General features: G+C 36.5%; 1 protein-coding gene across 3 annotated transcripts in view; it reads right to left on the reverse strand.

Annotated features, from left to right (window-relative positions):
* The window catches only part of LOC133616109 (caprin-1-like), a 30,723-nt gene extending 28,910 nt beyond the window's left edge, over nucleotides 1–1,813 (reverse strand). For 2 of the 3 annotated variants that reach the window (XM_061975212.2, XM_061975211.2), the window contains exon 1: nucleotides 1,632–1,813. The gene's annotated coding sequence lies outside the window, so the exon portion shown is untranslated. The remainder of the gene's footprint in view (nucleotides 1–1,631) is intronic. The other variant, XM_061975213.2, reaches the window with a different exon arrangement.
* Nucleotides 1,814–7,684: the final 5,871 nt, after the last annotated feature.

Raw genomic sequence — 7,684 nt, forward strand, 5'->3', positions numbered from 1 at the left:
GCTGATCATTATTTTATAGGTATTTTTTTTTAAATTCACTTTATTCCCTGTGGAACCAGAGTCTTGACCCTGGCTTCCCATGGAGGTTGCCAGCCTCTTAAGACCTCACTGCTATGTATGAACATCCATGCATCTTCTAAACTAAACAAAGCTAATGCTAATCAACTTATCTTTTTATCCAAATCAGAATAAATTAAAGTGTTGTTAAATAACCAGATGGATGAAATTGGAATCGTAAAAATTAGAATTTCTATCCCTAGTTGTTATTGTGAACGGAAATAGCAAATATTGCGATGCACTCTATGAAATCAATGCACCCCTAACCAAAAAAAAGTTTTGGAAATGCTTAAAACGACAAATATACTGTAAATATAAAACATTTGAGGTTTTCAGATTGCTTTTTAGGAGGAATAGATTAATCCTCATAGCGTCTGCCTCACAATACGAAGGTCCTGAGTAGTCGTGAGTTTAATCCCGGCCTCGGGATCTTTCTGTGTGGAGTTTGCATGTTCTCCCCGTGACTGTGTGGGTTCCCTCCGGGTACTCCGGCTTCCTCCCACCTCCAAAGACATGCACCTGGGGATAGGTTGATTGGCAACACTAAATGGGCCCTATTGTGTGAATGTGAGTGTGAATGTTGTCTATCTGTGTTGGCCCTGCGATGAGGTGGCGACTTGTCCAGGGTGTACCCCGCCTTCCGCCCCATTGTAGCTAAGATAGGCTCCAGCGCCCCCCGCGACCCCGAAGGGAATAAGCGGTAGGAAATGGATGGATGGATACATTGTTAGCCACCTCTTGCTGGCGTTTTTCTGCGATTTAGAATGCACAAAAACACAGTGTGCATGATAGGCAACATTTCAAAAATAGTGCAGTTCCCTTTATTGCAGCATTTTCCCGTTGTATGTGTTTTTAGCGATTTTGGACATTGGACTGTTTGGCCACCATAGTCGATGTAACAATGATCTAAAGTTGGAAAACAACCTTCTTTCCACTGTGTCGGAATACCTCAACCTTATTAATGCTATTTAAGTACATGTTTTTGACGTTTTATACCAATAGCTGAGCTGACTTTAGACAAAAATATCATAGAGTATAACGTAAATAGCTTTAAATGGATGACTTGTTCAAGAATAGCACGGGAAGCCAACAGTAGCATTTCGGTAAAAGTGAAAGCAGCGAGGATAGGTTTTAAGAGGGTGAACTAATGTTACGTAACGAAAGCTAATTGAACAAATTGAACAAAACGACCTTTCTCTTGGACTTACTTAGCTACTGGAGAGTATTAGAGTAAAACCAAAGCACCAAGCTAACGTTAAATAGCATATTGTCACATTCAATTAAGCGTTGCATACCACTCCATGCCCATTGTTAGCTTCCAAGCTAGCCGCTTTATTAATGCCCTGCGCCTATTTCCCGTTAGCGACCATGTTATTTAACAACATATATAGGTAAATATAAAACTATATTTTTTCCGTTTTACGGACGGCATCTTAATGACTTCAAGTGCGGAAAAACAAGAGCGACGAGTGGATGCTGCGACAGCTCGTTTCGTGCTAGCGTCTCGACACGATCGTGACAAAAGGGTATTTTGCACCTACTGCCATTCCATGGTCGGAACACAAATGACACACCTTTATACTCTTTGTCTTCAAAGAGATTTCCGTCGACGGGGATTAACGGCAGCTGTGTGGGTAAAATACGGAGTCTTTTTACTTTCAGTTGTATTTTTCCACCAAAAAAAAAAAGATGCTCAGGCGGACACACAACCCGGCTGAGGAGCTAGGAGAAGCTACAAGGACCCTCCTTTGGCGGCCTCAAGATTGCCTGATGGCAACATCCTGCAAATGTTTACCGTACGAAAATGAAGGCATATTAAATCGAGTCATTGAAATATTACGAATATATACAGGGCACATAAAAAAAAAATCAGATTTAAAATATTTGGTTTTACTCACATCAAAAGTGTGTCAAGATGTTATCAATATTTACATTGACTACATCAGGGGTCTCCAAACCGCACCGGCCTAATTTTATTAGCCATTTTGCCGCATTAATAAACATTGACCGGCGATTAGCAGCATATACTTATTTTTGGTTTATTTTTGTCAGTAAATCAAGTGAGAATACCAAAAAACAACAGCTTAAATGGGAACACAAGCGTAAATAAAATGTAAAAAGTTGGAATGCTGATAATAATACACTAATAATATCTCTACATTGGGTTGGTTGTAGTAATAAAATAAAATCAAATCAAATCAAATCAACTTTATTTATAAAGCACATTTAAAATTTACCACAGGGGTAGCCAAAGTGCTGTACAATGGGCAGGTTAAAAGATAACACAAGAGAAACGAGCAAGCACATCACAACACAAACAGTGAATGATAAAAACAAAAAAAACAATGCCCCCCAAATCTTTTTATTATGATTGAATGTACTATATTATATACAATATTTAATATTTGTGAATGTAATATATTTATAAAAATACAAAATTCTTAATACAACAAAATTAATTATTTTGTAAAACAATTGTAGAAATGTTGTATGTGTTTAGTATGGCAGACAATTTTTAACATAATATTTCCCAACCCTCCAAAAATTAAGCTAATTATTTACAGAAAAAACCCCATCACGCCTAAATTTGTTTGGTTATTAATATTTATTAATCAAATATTATTCACAAATGTATTTAAATTGATTTTAATTTGACGTACACTGTTATAATGTCACATTCCTAACATGGTATCCATAGGTATCCGGAAAACGTTAAATATAAAATAAATGGCTTTATTCTATTATCCATTTCTAGCTGGTAAAATTTGGGACGTAATAGCAAAAAACAAGCAGCAGGTGGCGTATATGTCAAATATACTGAAATGACTTTACATGCATGCATACATCCATCCATCCATCCATTTTTACCGCTTGTCTCTCTAGCGGGAGGTGCTGGAGCTTATCTCAGCTGCATTTGGGCGGAAGGCAGGGTACACCCTGGACAAGTCGCCACCTCATCGCATGGCCAACACAGATACATACATACATATATATATATATATATATATATATATATATATATATATATATATATATATATATATATATATATATATATATATATATATATATATATATATATATATACATATATATATACATATATATATGTATATATATATATATACATATATATATATATATATATATATATATATATATATATATATATATATATATATATATATATATATATATATATATATATATATATATATATATATATATATATATATATATATATATATATATATATATATATATATATCAGCAGTGTTGGGTTAGTTACTGAAAACCAGTAACTAGTTACAGTTACTAGTTACTTTATTTCAAAAGTAACTCAGTTACTAACTCAGTTGTTTACACCAAAAAGTAATGCGTTACTGTGAAAAGTAACTATTTAGTTACTTCTTTTTTTCTTCTTTTTTTTTTAAAGCTCCCATTAATGCCCTTTTTGCCTTCATTTCAGTACTGTTATTGCACTGGAGAATAATACAATCTGTTGATCAACTTGACATACATTTTTATTTTCCTTTTAACATAATTAATGAAAAACAGTGCAACATAAAAAGGCATTCCTCCTTTCTTTAAACTTGGACCAATGACCATTAATAAAAAACAAGTTAAAGTGCAACATAAGAAGGCACATCATCTTCCTTGAAACATAAAGCCTGACATCTGGAGTGATGCTGCTGTCTTCCACACTTGGAGCCATGGATTGTAGAATACTTGTTTTCAGTGGCAGGATCATTGACACAGATGGTGAAGTTTCAGTGCTCAGTAGAGATGGAACACTTTTGAGGGGTTTAAGCACCTGGAGGACCTCACCTGCCACTCTCACATCATCATCAGACAGGGTGACATTTGTCTTCAGGGTGTTGTGGGTCAATGCAGAGTATATAGCTGCCTGCTGCTCCAACATATCATAAGTGGAGTTCCACCTCGTTGGGACATCATGTATGAGCAGGCAGCTTTAGCATTTCTTGCTTTGTCTTAAGCACATGAGCAGCTGTCGTGCTTGGGTGGAAGTAAGAAACCTTCCTGATCCTCCCAAAGAGGCGTTCCATCCTATTGACTGAGATTCCCTTCTGTGATGCCAAATTCACTACATGTGCAAAGCACCTATCTGTGGTCCCAGTCCTGCCTCATTCTCTGTAATTATTTGATTTTTGGCATTATCACGTGTGACTGGGATATCTTTATCTTCCAGTCCTCCACTGCTTGTGTCAGTACCTGCGCAAGGTGACTCTCGTAGAGGGGGCGTGTCTTCTCATCTCTCAGTCTGCTGTGATGAAGTGAGCGCTTATAGTTCCCCTGGACGTCCACCCGTCTGTCATGAGCGCAACAGATGATGCTCGGGATAGTTCATCCACAACTTTTTTCTTCTCCTGCTCATAGAGATCTGGCACAATCTTATTGCTGAAGTGGGTGCGCGACGGGATGTCGTAACGTGGTTCAAGCACGTTCAGCATGTGTTTAAAACCCTCGTTTTGCACAACCGAGTCTGCACTTATAAACACACCGATTCAATGGCGGGGGGCGTTCAAGCTCCTCCGTTACTGCGCTCGCCATGACCACGCTGTGTGTGGACTGAACGTGACAACAACTTTTTTTCCCCACACCCACACCCACACACACATAGACCGCGCCTCTTTTCTTCTCTCCGGCTTGTGACAGAGGAAGATTCAGAAGAACGACACCGTAGCGCTTCTGTTTCTAGCCGATACTACATCAAAAGTAACGTAAAATAACGCAGTAACGCATCATGTAGTAACGGTAACTAAATTACTGAATAAAAAAAAATAACGCGTTAGATTACTAGTTACCGCCGAAACTAACGGCGTTACAGTAACGCGTTACTTTGTAACGCGTTAGTCCCAACACTGTATATCAGTGACGTGCAGTCACTAGAGGCAGGTGAGGCAGGGCCTCACTTGCCATCATGGAAAGAAAAAAAATGTAAAAAGAAAAGAAAAAAAAATTAAATAGTTAAATGTATCCAGTGATTATACTATAAAGTTATTTTCCATTTAACTTCACCAGTTTTAGATTCTTTTTATTCAAAATCGCTGAATTTTCACATTTGCCGTTCAAATACTGAGAAGAGACGGTGCGGTGATCAGCAGCCAGTTGAGGCACGTCACTCATTTGTGCCTCACCATGGATTGCGGACTCGACTAACTGCTGGCCTGCTGTGCAGTGAGACCGTATTGCTATATGAATTATATTATACATTTCCATAGTTTAGTTAGCTGAGGTATATAATGTACAGTGTATTTTGTCAACAACTGTATGTGTGTAACGTATTTCTTGTGCTGAGCGATCATAAAACGACTGCAAAAGACGCACTGGCTGAGGCTCGCAGTAATCCGCCTCCTGCACCCCCGCCGTAGAATTTGCACCCCCTGACGGGAGTGTTATATCAACTAAAGCCCACACTTAAACTTTCCACGTGCAAGATTGAATCTATTTAAAAAAGTTATTTCATAAGAAGCCTAAAAGTGCAAAAACAATAATGTTCGTGTTGGAGGAGTTGTGAATGACTGCAGGGCCACAACATTAGGTACCTAATTCACAACTCCTCCAACACGAACATTATTGTTTTTGCACTTTTTGGCTTCTTATTAAATAACTTTTGTAACCTATTTTTATGGGCTTTCCTCTTTGTGATGTTAAGTTCCTGTTATGCGCTATTATACAGTATATGCCTTGAGCTCTTATTTTGAAGGCGCTAAGAGCAGAAGTGATGACACGTTGGAGTGGAGCGTAAGTTTTTGAAAGAAGGTAAATAAAGTGGTCCTCGTGTAAACTGGAGCCTCCGTGTTTGTTATTTTGTAGTTTCATACAGTATAGGCGACATTTATAAACCCTCAGTTACACTTTTTTAAATAGATTCAATCTTGCACGTGGAAAGTTGAATTGAGAGCTTTAGTTGATATAACACTCCCGTCAGGGGGTTCATTAATCCAGCACAACAGCGGCGCATGGACTTCATTTATATGTAAAGGTAAGACCATAATAACGTTTTTTATTAAACATGCTTTTTTGTGTGCTACAGTTTGTATGTGTAAAGTTAAAGTTAAGTTAAAGTACCAATGATTGTCGCACACACTAGGTGTGGTGAAATTTGTCCTCTGCATTTGACCCATCCCCTTGATCACCCCCTGGGAGGTGAGGGGAGCAGTGGGCAGCAGCGGCGCCGCGCCTGGGAATCATTTTTGGTGATTTAACCCCCAATTCCAACCCTTGATGCTGAGTGCCAAGCAGGGAAAAATGCTGGTATGAGCTTTTAAACATAACCCGTTAACTGCTGCCAATTAAATGGTGAATAAGATACTCTTAGGGTTCATATGTTTGTAAATCTGACTGTGATGAAGTCAGTGCCTCACCAGCCATCAACCTCACCGCACGTCACTGATATATATATATATATATATATATATATATATATATATATATATATATATATATATATATATATATATATATATATATATATATATATATATATATGGGCTTCACGGTGGCAGAGGGGTTAGTGCATCTGCCTCACAATACGAAGGTCCTGAGTAGTCTTGGGTTCAATCCCGGGCTCGGGATCTTTCTGTGTGGAGTTTGCATGTTCTCCCCGTGACTGCGTGGGTTCCCTCCGGGTACTCCGGCTTCCTCCCACTTCCAAAGACATGCACCTGGGGATAAGTTGATTGGCAACACTAAAATTGGCCCTAGTGTGTGGATGTGAGTGTGAATGTTGTCTGTCTATCTGTGTTGGCCCTGCGATGAGGTGGCGACTTGTCCAGGGTGTACGCCGCCTTCCGCCCGATTGTAGCTGAGATAGGCTCCAGCGCCCCCCGCGACTCCAAAGGGAATAAGCGGTAGAAAATGGATGGATGGATATATATATATATATATATATATACCGGTACATATATATACACAGTATATATATATACACAGTATATATATATACACAGTATATATATATACACAGTATATATATATATATATATATATATATATATATATATATATATATATATATATATATACATATACAGTATATACATATATATACAGTATATATATATATATATATATATATATATATATATATATATATATATATATATATATATATATATATATATGTATATATATATATATATATATATATATATATATATATATATATATATATATATATATATATATATATATATATATATATATATATATATATATATAGAATAGAATAGAATAGAAAGTACTTTATTGATCCCTGGGGGAAATTCAGCACCACATTTCGCTCACAATAGACAATAATAATAATGAATAATAAGAAATAATATAATATATATAATATATAATATAATATATACATATATATAACTTTAAGTTTAAGTTAAGTTAAGTTTTTTGTTTTGTTTTGTTAAGTTATCATATAATATGTCTGTCTATTGGACTGTTGTTGATCTGATCTTATCTCATCAAATGTTGGTGATACATCCATCCAAATACATCCATCCTATAACTGTATAATATCATGGTGTGAATATGTATTTGATGTTGAAAAAACAAAATCCATACAGAATATTTTGAATTGTGACGCATAACAAATGAAACAGCA

The sequence above is a fragment of the Nerophis lumbriciformis genome, linkage group LG15 (assembly GCF_033978685.3).
Source record: "Nerophis lumbriciformis linkage group LG15, RoL_Nlum_v2.1, whole genome shotgun sequence".
Lineage (NCBI taxonomy): Eukaryota > Metazoa > Chordata > Actinopteri > Syngnathiformes > Syngnathidae > Nerophis > Nerophis lumbriciformis.